At 49.0% G+C, this 14,349-nt stretch overlaps 1 protein-coding gene across 2 annotated transcripts in view; it reads left to right on the top strand.

Annotated features, from left to right (window-relative positions):
* The first annotated feature begins 2,709 nt into the window (after positions 1-2,709).
* Positions 2,710-14,349, top strand: part of LOC148108121 (focal adhesion kinase 1-like) — a 78,421-nt gene continuing 66,781 nt past the window's right edge. Inside the window, exons 1-2 of one of the 2 annotated variants that reach the window (XM_087853829.1) lie at positions 2,710-2,858; positions 7,488-7,585. The gene's annotated coding sequence lies outside the window, so the exon portion shown is untranslated. The remainder of the gene's footprint in view (positions 2,859-7,487; positions 7,586-14,349) is intronic. The other variant, XM_087853830.1, reaches the window with a different exon arrangement.

Raw genomic sequence — 14,349 nt, 5'->3', positions numbered from 1 at the left:
TGTTTTATTGAAAACCTCTCTTGTCTAGAAGAACTATTCATATGAATCCAGCAATTCCATTAGCTTCCCTTTCTTTTTCCTTTGTTAAATTCAAGTACAATTACATAAATATAGTACCAATATATGATTCTTCTGGTTTTGTAAGTCTTTCTACCTATCTGTTCCTCACCCATCCTTCTGTTTGTGTATTTGCATGTAAGTCCCCCGAAATGATGTTCACCTAATGCCAGTGGTTATTTCTGGCAGGTGGGACTGGGGCTGGGTTCTCAATTCCATCTTGGGGATTTTTGGCATGTTGTGAATTCTTTGTTATGAGCAGGTAGCACTTTTATTTTGTTTTAATGGTTTTTTTTTCTTAAAAAGTAAGATGGAAAGAAAGCATTAAGATCATTAACCAGAATTCATTCTGGAAACTGAGTACTGAGTACTAAAGCCAGTGATGACTGCTATTTTTCTTTTTAATTTCTAAAATCAAGGGAAAACTATTTTACTTTTAAAATGAGGGGGAAAGGACATTGTGGAGATCGTGAATCAAAAGCGGCTGGCAATGATCTATTCATCGACAAATATTTATTGAACAACTTAATGCCAGGGTCCCGTGTTTCCCGTTCTCTTATAACTTCAGGTTTTCAGTCCCCGCATTCTGTAAAACCTTTTCTATCGCACAGTCCCTGTAATTCTTATAGGCTGCCACTAGGTGGCAGTATGCACACCCGTATTCTGGGTGGCGCTGTGCTGAGCTGCTCAAGTCAGGTAAGATTTCAGTTCAAGACACCTATTACTGCTTTGTAAGTTCTCATTGGCAGAATTATGTCATATATATCGATATGCATATATCGATATATACCTATATAGCTACATCTGTGTCTATATCTATATCTAAAATCTGCAGTATCTATATACAAATACAGATATATTTTAGGATTGGGAACATTACAATTAAGGGTGCTCGACTACTTGTCTTCCTCGAATAAACACTCCAGACACAAGTCAAACAAGAGACTAAAGCAAACAAACACGATACTTCTGCACACGAGACAGGGTGGCCTAGAGGCCAAGCACCCCAGCTTTGGAAGCCAACAGATAGGAGTCCAAATCCTGGATTCATCCATCATTTGCTTCATCACCTTAGTCAAATTACTTGAGATCCTTTGGCCTCAGTGTCCCTGTTTCAGTGCTGGGGATCTAATGGAGTCTGAATCACGGGGTTGTTCTGAGAGTTAAGTGAAATGGGGTAGGGAAAGAAATGAGGATCTAGCTGTTAGTATTCCTGCAGTCATTTCCACCTAGAAAACTCCTACTCATACCTGAAGACCCAGCTCAAAGGTCTTCTCCTCAGTGAAGCCCCTGCTAACTTTCTCGCAGGGAGTGAGACACTCCAGAGGGAGGAGAGTTCCAGGTGGAGCAAACTCTGGGGACCAAGGCCCTGGGGCTCACATTCAGAGACACACTTCCTTGGAAACTTGGATGGAGTCAAAAAAATTCTACAAATAACCGTAACACATTTCATTAAAGAACAACAAAAACATATATAGTAAAACTCTTGCTAAACAAAATTGTTTTATTTTACCTGCTTCTGTTACAACTAGAGTCAAATGATACCTTCTGAGGACAGAACGGTGGGTTACCTTTTTGGGCTTCAGGAGTTCACCTTTGAAAAGGAGTGTAGCCCTAACCTGCCTCCTGGCTTGTGGTGAGGATCAAAGTGACACCATAAAGATGAAAGTTGCCCTGCCTCTGGTTTCATTTCCTACCGCAAGGTTGTCTTTTTTTTTTTTAAAGAACACAAATCAGGTATTACTTCCTGCTTGAAACCCTCCCCAGGCTCCCTGCGGCCTAAAGAACAAAGGCCAGGCTCCTAAGGATGCCTGAAGAAGCCCCTGGACGAGTGCATTTTTGCCCCTTCCACTCGGTGTCCTGGGTCTGCTCAGCTGCCCTCGGCTGGTGACTCCCAGATCCCCGGGGTCCTCCTCTTCTGTCTCCAGCCCCGAGACCAGCGCGCAGGCCCCACATCTGTCTACCTCCAGCCGCCTCCCACAGCCTCTTTCAGGCCGTCTTCCAGGTTCCAATCTAAGTACAGCCCAGCTGATGCCACGGAACACACCCCTGAGCCTCACTCTCCTGTGTGCAGAGGGGCCCGGGACACCTAACTCCTCAGGGTGGGCAGGAAGTCTGGCGAAGACACGCGTGAGGACGCGGGCCAGGCCCCGGCCCACTGCGGGGCGCGACTGCGCGGGTTCCGGCCCTGGGGCTGGGCTGCAGGGCGGCGGGCTAGGGCGGCCCTGCAAAGGGGCCGCGTCCGGGCTGTGCGGGGCAGGGCAGCGGGTGGGAGGGCTTCCCCGAGATCGGTCCAACCCCGCCGGCCCAGAGTGCCGCTGGTGGGAGCCCCGGGACCTCAGTTCGGCGGGCCGCCCCTCCCGGCCCCCGCCGAGGCTTCCCCGGACTCGGCCACCACACGCGCGCTCAGTCCCTCGCAGTCCTGAATGCCCGGCGCGACTGTCCGGCGCGGTCTCGGGAGCGTAGCCCTGTGGCTTGCTGGGCATGCGCGGAGCGCCGGGCGCATGCCCGGTCCTGGGGAGGGGGGGAGGGCGGAAGCTCGGCGCGGGGACGCGGCCGGGCGCGCGCCGTGGCGGTGAAGCCCGCCTCAGCCGGTCGCCGCGCATGCGCGACCTGCGCCGACGCAGCACGCCCTGAGGGCGCTATCCCGCCGCCGCCGCCGCCAGCCCGCCGCCGCCGCCGCCGCCGCAGAGACCGCTGTGCGCCCGCGGCGTGAGGCGTGGGAGGGAGCACCGCCTGTCGGTTCGCGGCGCCGCCTCGGAGTGGTCTGCCCTCGCCTCCCGGCGCCCCGCGCGGTTCGAGTGAGTGCGGGCCTGGGGAGGGGGCCGGGACGCGGGCGGGCGGGCGGGCGGGCCGGCTCCTGGAGCTGGGGGTTGGCAGGGCCTAGCGGGGCCAACCAGCCGGTCCGCGCGGCGGATATGGCGGAGACGGGCCCCTCCCGCGCGGGGCTCGGGAGGCCGAGGATGTGGGGAGGCCGGAGAAGTGGGGAGGACGAGGGAGGGGCCCCGGGAGGACGGCGCTGTGGGGAGGACCGCGGCGCGGGCGGGTCGGGAGATGTGGGGCGGACTGGGGGGTCTCCGGGAGGACGGGGGGGACACGAGAGGCCAGGGAAGGGGGAGGAGGGGGCGGGTTCTGGGAGAACGGCGCTGGGTGGAGGACGGACTTGTGGGGAGGTCGGTGGGCTCTGGCAGGCCTGGGGACGAGGGGAGGCCGGGGGCTCGGGTAAACGGGGAGGTTTGGGGGACATGAGAAGGCCTGGGGGTGTTCGTGAAAGATGGGGAGGTTGGTGGATTCGGGGGTCTCGGAGAGACGGAGGGGCTCGAGGCCGGAGCGCACAGGGAGGCCGGGGGCTTGGGGAGGCCAGCAGGCTTCCTTGGGAGCCGTCCAATTGCCTCAAAAACAAAAGGGGGGAGAGAGGAAGGAGGAGGAAGAGGGAAATCCTTGGGGACCTGGAGGGGGGGCGGGGGAATAGCCCTGACCCTATATGGGGACTCACTGGCCCTCAGGGAAGGGCGGGCTTCGCACCCGGGTCCGCGCGGGCTCCTTCCCCGCAGCTGGCGCGCAACTTGCTGTGGCCCTGTGGTTTTCGGGGCGAAAGCCCTGGAGACCTCGTTGATTCATTGTGCCTCCAAGTTTACCTCTTCCCAACCCAGCCCCCAGCTCTGCTTCTGGCTTAGGTGGAAGAAGGACTTGCTGTTTCTTTCTCTCTCCTTTCCTTTCTTTTCTCAGGAGGAGGAGTGAGTGTGTGTGTGTGTGTGTGTGTGTGTGTGTTACTTGGTTTTATTTAATTGGAGGATTTAGCTTAATGCACTAAGGGTAAAAAGAAATTTTTTTTAAGTCATTTCAACAGTGTCTCATTCTTGCATAGTTAGCCTGCAGCTGGGTTTTTGGCAGTGAGACTAAGATAATAGTAATGTAGTAATTGTGGGAACTGGTTGAAATACATTCAAGCTGAAGGCGGTGTAAGGATTTGGGGATCTGTACTTAAGACGACCAACGCTGGGATTCTTAGGTAGAATGTTGGGATTTTCTCTTCTTCAAAAGGAGTAATTCTAAAGTACTAGAAAGCAGGTGTCCTGATACCCAAGCCGGCACTCTTTTCATATTACGCAATGCGTACAATGTCAAGCAAGTGTCATCAGGTCTTGGGTTCCATATCCATTAGTGATAGCCAGACTATTAAAGTTCTGTAAGCCCCTGGTGAACTTTTCATCTTTTGGGGAGAATGAGGATATAGGAGAAATATTTGTTTTCTCAGGTGTGAAAAAAAGTTGTAACTCTTTAAAGGCAAGCAAGGCCCATATGTCCTTGAATTTTAGTTCTCCGGAAGGATAGCAGGTATGTGTAGTAGATACTCAGTAACCAAATAAATGCAAAAAAATAAAAAAAAACCTTTGCTTTTGTGTATACCCTTGTAGCAGGCGTTGTACTGGACTCTGCAGGGTGATAACTGGATGAGAAATGATCCTCTCCAAAGGTCTTTGCAGCTGAGGGAGGGAGACAGAGAAGTCAGTCAGTGATGATGGTACAGTGGGTAAGTCCTGTGATAGAGGTGTGCCCAGGGCATTATGACGGGTACTCATCTTTCTTCAGTCCCCCACATTCTTAACCCTTTTTATACCTATTGTTATTTCCCCTCTACCCCAGACCTATTTTCCCCATACCTTCCAGTAGCCTCTTAGTAATTTTTCTTCATGGTCATACAGACTCATCTCTTCTTCACATTTGATTTCTGGCTTACAGTTTCCTGGAGATCTCCGTTCTCTTCTTTTCTGAGCTGCTTGCTCCTTCGGTCTTTTATTGTGTTGTCCCTGGATGTTCCTTTGTTCTCATCGTTTGGCTTTTGTCCAGAGTTGGATTTTATGTTTGTGGCAACTCTTGTCTTTGTCTTTCTTCACTGACTTCTTCCTTTTGGTGGCGTTAATTACTTTAAAAAGATAGTACAGTGTTTTTGGACAAGTTGAAGACAGCCTTCAGCATGCCCTCCTCTTGAGCAACACTGCTCCGGCTTGGACTTGTTTCCCTCTCTCCTGGTGCACAGCCACCATTCTGGAATCTCCCTTCATCGTCGTCCTGGGGATTCCCTTATCCCTTCTAATGGAAGCTCATGCCTTGCTCATTTTTTGTTGATGCTCGTGTTTTGGTGGAAGACTTTCTCCAGGGGCTTTCTGACATAGGATGCTTAGGAGGCAAACCTTTTGGGACCATGCATGATTGAAACTTGATTGATGGTTTCGCTGGGTATAGAGTTCTGTATTGGAATTCATTTTTGTTCATAAATTCAAAGATTGCTCCATTGCCTTCTTGTTTTCATGTTACTGTTTTAGAATTCAGAAGCTATTCTCATTTTTCCTTCGTACTAAACTTTTACCCCCCTCCCATCTTTAGAAGCTTGTAGGAGTTTTACAATTTGTCCAAGTCTTTTGAAATATCGTGATGGTGTACCTTGTGTGGGTCGGTTTTCATCCACTGTGCTGCATATTCAGCGGGTCCCTTCATTCTGGTAACTGGGAGTTTTCAGTTCTGGGAATACTCTTTGGCATTACTGTGCTGAGGTTTTCTCTCTTGCTTTTCCTTATTTTGTTTTTCTGGAAGTCTTATTATCCGGAACTTGGCTGTCCTGGGCAAAGGTTGTAATTATCTTAATACCTTTTTCTTCTTCTTCTTCTTCCTTCCTTTGCTCCTCCTTTTCTGCCTTTTTTTTGGGGGGGGTCTTTTTATTCTCTGTTCAGAGAGGTGACTTCAGTTTGACTTAACCTTTTCTTTAGTTTATTATTTCTGATTTCAGAAAGGTTCTTTAGATTTCCAAGGGCTCTTTTTCTATTTTTCTAGGAGAACATCCTGTTTTTCTTTATTGATTGCAGTGTTGTCTTACCTCTATATTATTGATAGTTTGTATAGTCTCTGTTTCTTTTAGGTTGTTTCCTTCCTTTTCCTGTCTGACGTGGTGGGGCCCTTTGACTTTTACATCAGGGTATTCTGGGTGGGCCATGTGTTGAGGGTCCCCAGGGTTAGTATCTTTAGATCTGTCTTTTGGAGCTGATCAGATTCCCCAGAAATATTCTCCAGTCTCTTTCCGGCACAATTCTGACTTCAGAATCTGGAAGCCAGCGGTGTGCGTGTGTGGTCTGTTGTAGGAGAGCTGGAGAATTCACTGTTCACTGTATATACGGTCATTAAGTCCAGCTCTGTTCAGTGCAGCTGGGCAGGGTGACTTCAGTCCATAGACGCCTCTACTTTTCTGGGGAATGCCCCCTCCCATCTTCTTTCAGAGTGAGGGGGCGTCACGTTGTGCCTCGCGTTGAGGTTCTGGTTTCAGCTTCCATGGCCTTCCCCGGCTCCTCTGTATTTGAGGCTATGCCTTCTTTACTCCCGTTCTGTCTACACTGCTGCTGCCACTTCTGGTCTTTTAGGACACTGCTGTGCAAGTGGAAGTGGTTCCCGTGTGTTCCACTGCTGAATTAGGACCTGGCTTTCTTGGGCCTGCTGCCTCCTTTACTCTACTTCAGTCTGTTATAGTTTCTGTCTCCTCCAGGTTTCTTCTTTTTACTTTTTTGTTTGGGTCTCAATCTTCCATGTTAGAAGATTTCCTCAGTACTTCAAAAATCTTGGCTTTTTTCTCCTTTCAGTTCTCCCTGTGCTGTTTCAAACATTTTTTAAAAAGATTTTATTTATTTACTTATTTGAGGGAGTGAGTGTGTGCACACGGGAGAGAGCAGAGAGCACAAACGGGGAGGGGCAGAGGGAGAGGGAGAAGCAGACTCCCTGTTGAGCAGGGAGCCTGACCTGGGGCTCCATCCCAGGACCCTGGGATCATGACCTGAGCTGAAGGCAGATGCTTAACAGACTGAGCCACCCTGGCACCCCTGTTTAGAACATTTTTAAAAAATATCTCTGTAGTATAGTTTTGATGAAAGGCAGTGGAACAGATGTCTATACTCTGTCATTGTATCGTGCACTTATTAGCCAACCACACCCTGTTAATTTATGATTTTTGATATGTTTGAATAGTTTCCAGTTGCTTCACATGTATTTCTTTTTTTTTTTTTTTTTAAGATTTTATTTATTTATTTGACAGAGAGAGACAGCCAGTGAGAGAGGAAACACAGGCAGGGGGAGTGGGAGAGGAAAAAGCAGGCTCCCAGCATAGGAGCCTGATGTGGGGCTCGATCCCAGGACTCTGGGATCACGCCCTGAGCCGAGGGCACACGCTTAACGACTGAGCCACCCAGGTGCTCCTTCCTGTGTGTTTCTTAAGTAGAAATAGGTTTGAAGACAGGGACGTGGTGCCCTCTTCTCACCCCTCATCCCAGGCGTTGCCCAGTAGGCTTGCGTGGGAGGTGATGGAACTGGCTGAGGGGTGAGTTCAGTAGAGCTTCAAGAAGTGAAAGGAAGGGGGTTTTAATGCGCATGTTGTCTCTCCTTGTCAGGTTCTCTGAGGACTATGGAAAGAGGAAAGAGAAACCGGGAGCATTTCCTTTAAACCCACGTTTGATTTCTTCACAGAGTTACCGTGGCCTTCAGAACTGTGAGTATAATTCTCTTGCTACATTTGTGTTTTGGTTTTTCCTTTTGTTTTGATTTTTCTTTCATCTGTCTTAAGGTTTCTTTGACATATACTAGAAACAAATAAAAGCTAGTTGATTTTGCAGAGTAGGTGAGGGAAGAAATATTAGTTGTTTAGTGCCTTTTATGTGTGGAGAGAGGCAGGCAGGATGACAGTCCTGTCCCTGATAGTTGTGACAGTAGCAGCATGTGCCCTAGAAGAGTGGCCCAACAGGGTCAGCACTGGGCCATCCAGCTCCTAGGTGAGTCTCTGGCAGTAATCCCCTGAATGAGGCTACCCTTTGCCCCTGTTTCACATTTGCATAACTGAAACAGAGGTTAAAGGTTACTAAGTTAGTAAAAAGCAAAGCTGGGATTCAGACTCAGTCTGGCTTTGGAGCCTGTGCTTTTTACTTGTGTTTTATTCTTATGGGCTCTGGATTCAGATGTTGGCTTGGCTGCTTACTTACTAACTTCACTAACTACCGAAACCTAGTTTTCTCTCCATGCGAACTCTTCACTGACTACTTAAACCTAGCCCTTTCCTCTGACAAAGGGTGCTCTCCCAGGGTTGTGGTGAAGATGCCATAAGAAATGTGAAATGTGCTCAGCATTCACAAATGTTAGCAATTGCTATTTGGTGGCAGTTCCCCCACTTTAATGAGAGGAAAACTAAGCCCCAGAGATTGGGTTATTTGTGATTTGTTAATTTGTAACCTTGGCACTTGTGCTGCACTCCACAGTTGGGAGGTTATAGAATTGAGATTCTATTCCAGTTTGTCTTATTTCCAAAGACTGCTCTTTCTGGTAGGCCTAGTGGTAAATCGAGGACAGATCGTTGATAGAAGATTCATCAATCTGTCTTGTGGTATTAGCATTGGTAAGATTTTCGCAATACATTGCTTTGGTGTAAAAGCCCCATAAACTTAGACTTCATGGATTCAGAATTCAGAATCATTTATAATTACGTTGAATTTGACTTTGGCATTGTGTTTGTCTTAGGTGTCCAAGGGGCAGGACCCTGGATTGTTTTTCCATTTCCTTCTGGGGGTCAGTTCACTTTCCTCCTTTGTTCTCTTTTCTCCCCCAAACCCACTTTTGTTTCTGCCAGGATTAGGTATTAGGGAAGGGAAGGAAAATTGTGTCACGAAGTTTCAGTTTCCAAGTAAGGCCTGGAAGTCTTGCTCCTTTTCTCTGATTCCTTCTACCCTTTCTTGGCTATGAGAGGCACCTGTTCTGTGTGCTGTGCCAGGTGTGACTCTGCTGTCTTTTGGAGAAGGCCATGCCCAGCTGTTTACATCCCTTGTCTCCTCCCCAGCCTCCCTGCACATTTCGATGTTTCTTCCTGTAACAGTGGGCTATATTTATTGGGTACAAGTCTGTTTCTGCATCTTTAAGGGCAAAGATTTTGTTATTTCGTTTCTGCATGTTTTCTGCTTGACCCATGGGTAGTTTTCACTAAAGGCTGGATGAAGTAGTGTTTAATGCTTGCCACAAAATAAGTTCTCTTTTCTTAGTGGATCCAAACAAGAGGGAGAATATCAAGTATAACTTTTCATCAGCATTAGCTATTAAAAATCGTTCGTCATGTAGAGCCCAAGACAGTTTCATATTTAGCAGAAATTACACAAAATTTTTCTTCTTAATGTGATGTGCAGCGGAACGAAGGCCTGACAGGGAACTGAGAGCCCCGTTCTTGGCTCACTGGAACTTTGAGCACCGGGATATAATCTGCTGCTTATAGTTTGGCGCTCCCCTCCCCTCCACCCCTGTTTGAAAATATGTAAACCCAGGAAAATAACCTTATAACCAGTGTTTCTATAATTGTTTCCCCCAATTCTGGACAACTGGTGAGGCCACACGAGTAAGCCTGGCTTTGTACAGCATCGACTTAATGGTGTTCCTGTGAGATCCGGGGCCCTTGATGTACCTGAGGGCCCTGGTCCACTTGAGCCCCTGCAGGATGGATCAGGTTCTTGGTTCTTGATTTGTTTTGGGGTGTTGCATTCTTAAGGCAGAACTTGGGATGGAGGTGTTTTACAATCAGAATTCTAGGAAAGCAAAGTAACGTTTTGGAGGAGTTGAATTGCTGGGATATGTATGGAGATTATTTTCAGGGTTAATGGGGTGTGGGGAGGCAGTAGACAGAAAGGAAGGTTGCCCGGAGACCCATCTGAAACCCCCCCATTTGATGAATAAAGATAGGTTATTTAGCGTCAGGGCAGCTAAGAACAATTGACATAGATTGAACTGTGAGGTTCTGGGGCTGTTTGTCGAAACAAAGAGTTGCTAGGGTAAGGCGGTGCTGGCTGTCGGCTCCGGAGGGCAGCTGTCCCTCCCTCAGTGTTGAGCCCTGAGATTCGGCTGAGGTTTGAAAGGCTAGTGTGTTGGGAATAGACACTGGTGGTGGGGGTTGGAGGGTGGGGGAGAGTAGAGGACAACCAGGAGGTTATCGGCACGCTGTTCAGGGAACCAGGTGAGCAGCAGCGGAGGCTGGGATTGGAGCAGGAAAACTGGAGGTGGTGAGAAGCAGTTGGGCCTTGGATGTATTTCAAAGGTAGAAGCAGTAGGATTTGCTGACAGATTGGATAAGGGGTGTGAGGACAAAGGGAGGAGTTGAGTTGACTAGAAGGCTCTTGGCCTGGGCAACTAGATGGGGGGAAGGCTGTGGGTGGAACTTGGTTTAGAGGGGCAGATGGGGAGCTCACTGTAGGCATTTTAAGTTTGTGATTCTGTTAGGGATCCAAGTAGAGATGTCATGTAGGCAGTTGTAAATAGGCATTTGGAGCTTGGAAGAGAAGTCTGAGCTGGAAGTGGCCATGAAAACGCAGTGACAGTCTGTGGTCACCGAGGGAGTGAGCACAGAGAAGACAAGCAAGCCTGAGCCTCGGGTCACTCTGCCATCAAGTGCTCAAGGACGAACATGAGCAGTGTTTGGCACAGAGCAGGTGTGAAGAAGACCACAAGCACTGGCACCATGGGAAGAAGGGAAGAAGTGTCCAGGAGGAGGATGTGATCAACTCTCTGAAGTGTCAGGAAAGGTCATGATGAGGACTGAGGTTTGGCCTTCGGGTTTGGCGACTTGGAGGACACTCTGGCAAGTGCTCGGCGCAGTGTGGGGGCGTGGTCAGAATGAAAGCCCGCCTGGACGGTGGTGTGAAGGGGGAGAGGGTAGTGAGACAGATTGCATCTGGGTGACTTAGGTCCAGGGTGTACGGTCATCCTCACACTTACCATCTGGGTGCTGAGCAACGCAGCCGGGTCCCTGAGGTCCGTGGTGGTGTCTTCATGTCACGGGCGGGGAAAGGTCAGGTTCAGAGCTTACAGTAGCTTTCTCAAGAGTACGGAGCCGGCAGGCTGACGCCAGGTCTCAGGCCATGCACGCTGTCCTCAGCTGCCCTGCGTCCTGAGGGTGGAGAGACACTGTTGAAGGGGAAAGGGGGTAGCGTGGTTGTAAAATTGTAGGAAAACACTTATGTCCTGCTGGAAGTGCTTCTGTTAGAGATTCTGTTTCTTTTTCTTACTTAGAAATTTCACTTCTATCAGAGGGTGGTACGTGCATGTGTTCAAAAGTAAAACAGTGTTGAATGGTTCATGCAGAACCCAGCGGGCTCCTGTCCTGCCTCCACCATCCGCCTCCCAGAGCTGCCTGGAATCCTGCTTATCTGTTTCTTGTAGCATTTCTGTCCACGGTTCCCAGCAATATCTATGTAGAGGCAGGGCCATCGATGCGTCACTTTTAGAAAAAGTTACATTTTGAACTCCCATCTTTCCCCACATAGTTGTAGCACAATTTTTGTTTAGAACCATAATTTGGCGAATTGTTTTGACTTTGTTAATGTTGTTCACTATTGAGCTGGTGAATGTAGCATGATTATATTCCCTTTTAGTTCAACTTTTTGTTTTCCTGTTTTCTTGAGCTTAACAGTTGCCACTTTTTTTTTTTCCTGTTTGCTTGATATTCTTAAGAGTTCTCACTCTCCCTGACAGTAAGGCCTCTTAATAAAATTTGCCATCTGCTCATGTGTATTCCTTCTGTCTTCACCCCCAGGGACATCTGTTTTCTTGCATGCTGGACAGGTTACTCTCCCATGGTAGCAGGGTTGAGGTGCGTAGGGCAGATCCTGCAGGAGCAGGCGAGACCAGGTAGAGAATCCTGATGGGGAAGACAGTGATGGGGAGCTCAGAGGGAGGGGGACGGTGTCCTCCTGAGAGAGCAGGTCCGGGCATGGTGAGTGGGGCTCGCGGTAGTTGGGGAAAGGCATTCCAGGTGGAGAAGGTGAGAAAAAGCAGAGCGGGACGAGATCGGTTACTTTTTGTTAACCTACAAAGCCTGTATTGTGGCGCCTCGCTAGGTGGTACATGTTAACTTAGTTACTGACTCTTCCTTTAAGACCTTTAAATAGATTTCCATGGAAAATGTGACATTCAGATCGTTAAACATCTGTCATAAATTTTTTATTTTTTGAAAGATTTTATTTTTTAAGTAATCTGTACACCCAATGTGGGGCTCAAACTTACAACCCCGAGGTCAAGAGTCGTACACTCTACTGACTGAGCCAGCCAGGGTCCCCCGTCATAAATTTTAATATTTTCTTAAAACCTGAGCATAGAATATATCATGACACTTAAATCCAAGAGATCATCTTAAACTGTTGATTCCATGTATTTGTTCATGGAAAAATCTTTATGGATATCCCGTCACTGAGGCGGCCTAGGCAGTCATCGTGCAGTGGTGCGAGTTGTAGATTGGTGGTTGAGTCTCTTCCTATAGCAGCACACACCGCATTCTAGCTCTCTCAACAGATGGGCCTCGGTTGGGCTCCCAGGGCCTGATCGCTTCCCTGGGAATTAATCTCCGTGGGCCTCTGCCACTCCTCTGGGATCGTGGCCATCCGGTCTGACAGCTTAAGTTGCTAATTGACTTGTGGGGAAGACAGATTAAAAATACATTTATATGTGAGCGTGTGAATTTATTTTATAATTGTATTTATGTAAATAATCTGGACATCTATACGTTTACAGTAAAAGGTGTTAAATGCTTTCCAGAAGAGTGATGAAGTTTTATGAGTGCCCAGCATGAGGGAACAGCTCGTGGTGCCTGGCACACAGTAGCCCCTCAGTGAGAATGAATGCTGAGCTCCAGTCTGTCCCCCGCTTGCCCTGATGCCAGCGATGTTGTGAGACACTGCCTCCTCTGCACGGGCCTCGCCCTCAGCTCGGCTCTGAAGGGCTCCAGCCTCAGCACTGCCGGCTGGTGCCTCTTCATGCCACCCCCCCCCCCCCCCCCGTTATGCTTTTGTTTCTCCTTTTCTGCTTGGAACATTCATTCTTTTTAAAGGGGAAACTTTGAGGGTTCTGCCCTAGGGCATGGCTGTGTGTGTGTGTGTGTGTCTGCCTGTCTCCCTCTCTCTCATTTGGACCACAGGGCTGGGCTTTGGCATCTTTGTGCATCAGCTCTGCACACACAGGCTTAGCTGGTAACTCATTCAACTTTCTTTATTTGCTTGTCTCACTTCCTTGGTTGTCAGTTCTCGTGGGCCAGGTTCTAACGTTACTGCTTTTTGAATCCATGTGATCTGACATGTTATCAGCACTCAGTGATTGTTGAGTGAAAATAATCCCGAATTGTTGAAATCTGGGGCATTTTTCTAAAGGAGGTGCTGTTTCATGCCGGTGGAGACGGTGGGGAGAGTCTTCCATACTGTAGGAATTCTGGGGGCAAAGGCACTGGGAAATGAACTTGTGTGTGGAGTGTTTAGGCAAACATGGGCTTTCCTGCTGATTATAGTTGGAGGCTGCGTTAAGGTTCGTGGAGAGAGGTGAGTAGGGAAGGCTTGCTCCTCCACCCACTGTCTCTAAGGGGTGAGGGCGGGGCTCTTGTAAGCCTTTACCCTGCCCCTAAAGATCTGTGCTCCCCAGGTGTGGTTCCAGCCTTTTTGTCTTATCCCTGTCCACCCACTTGACACTGTTCTCTCTTTTCCTGGGAGGCTCACCCACCATTTGGCTTTGCACACCTTGTCTACCTCTGTCCCCCGCTGCCTGGTCACCAGTGCCTTTCCCCTGTACCTGGGGACACCCTGGAAACCACCAAGCCATTCTAGCTTAGATTCCTAGTGTGTGCTCCTTTCCTTGTCAATCCGAATTGTTGGTAAGCGTCAGTGGAATGTGCTTGCGCCCCCAGCATGTGGTAGGTGTGCAGAAGAGGGGAGTTCGTGTTAAGTAGGCCTTTCTGGTGCTGCAAAGAGGCGGGCTGGGCTAGGGGACTGAACACATGGTGCAGGGTGGAGCACCGCAGTAGGGCAGTGCTTGGACAGAGACGGGAGCACAGCCTGGCCAGCGTGTTCTCCGTGAAGGGCTCACCTTTGCTTCTGAGGTCTTAACCGAGAGAGTACAGTGAGCCCCCTTTCAGCCCTAGTTTGGATATTATTAACATCAACTTCCTCATGCACAGAAATAATATGGTGGGTATTATAATTTGTCTCTCAGATTGTTTCACTTTCCTCATTGTGTTTGGAGAAGAAGCCGCTGGTTTCCCCGTGTTCTTTTCATGTGCAGTTTTAGAGCTTTTCGTTTCACGTAGGACCTTTCGTTTCACGTAGCGCGCGCCAGGCAATGTGTGCACCAGCTGATGCTTTATCGCAGGCTTCCGTCCGTCTGTCATGGCCCCCGCCCCCAGTCTCCTGGTTGAGCAGTAATTATATGAACCCGTAGAGTGTGTCGTCCCCCCGATCACCCTCCTCCCGG

Source organism: Ursus americanus, chromosome 22, assembly GCF_024610735.1.
Source record: "Ursus americanus isolate L20-20 chromosome 22, mUrsAme1.1.p, whole genome shotgun sequence".
In the NCBI taxonomy this organism is placed as follows: domain Eukaryota; kingdom Metazoa; phylum Chordata; class Mammalia; order Carnivora; family Ursidae; genus Ursus; species Ursus americanus.
The sequence above is the reverse complement of the archived record's forward strand: the minus strand, read 5'-3'. Positions and strand labels throughout refer to the sequence as shown.